Here is a 322-nt window from a genome sequence, read left to right on the forward strand (position 1 = left end):
AGCATATCTGCCTCATATCCATAGAAACGTTGACTGAACGCTATAGAGACTTCTTACTTTGGGGTAATAACATACAGTCTGACTAGGTGAGTAAATATTCTATAAGCGCATACATGTTTTTGTACTAAATCTATAAAAACAAAGTGAAAGATAGTGAAGACAAGTAAAAAAATTATATATATATATTTTTTTTTTCAAAAAAAAAAAAAAAAAAATACTGTGGCCTCTCGTACAGGTTCGAGGGCGCTTGAGTAGCTTTCAGTGCGGCTTGAGCTTCAGCAGCGGCGAGCGCAGCCTCCTCAGCCTGAGCACGAATTCGGGA

General features: G+C 37.9%; 1 protein-coding gene across 1 annotated transcript in view; it reads right to left on the bottom strand.

The window, feature by feature from the left end:
- Positions 1 to 200: 200 nt before the first annotated feature.
- The window catches only part of LOC119576883 (cuticle protein AMP1A-like), a 1,360-nt gene continuing 1,238 nt past the window's right edge, over positions 201 to 322 (bottom strand). Inside the window, exon 3 of the mRNA XM_037924531.1 lies at positions 201 to 322. This exon is cut by the window's right edge and continues 465 nt beyond it. The gene's annotated coding sequence lies outside the window, so the exon portion shown is untranslated.

The sequence above is a fragment of the Penaeus monodon genome, chromosome 9, assembly GCF_015228065.2.
Source record: "Penaeus monodon isolate SGIC_2016 chromosome 9, NSTDA_Pmon_1, whole genome shotgun sequence".
Classification (NCBI taxonomy): domain Eukaryota; kingdom Metazoa; phylum Arthropoda; class Malacostraca; order Decapoda; family Penaeidae; genus Penaeus; species Penaeus monodon.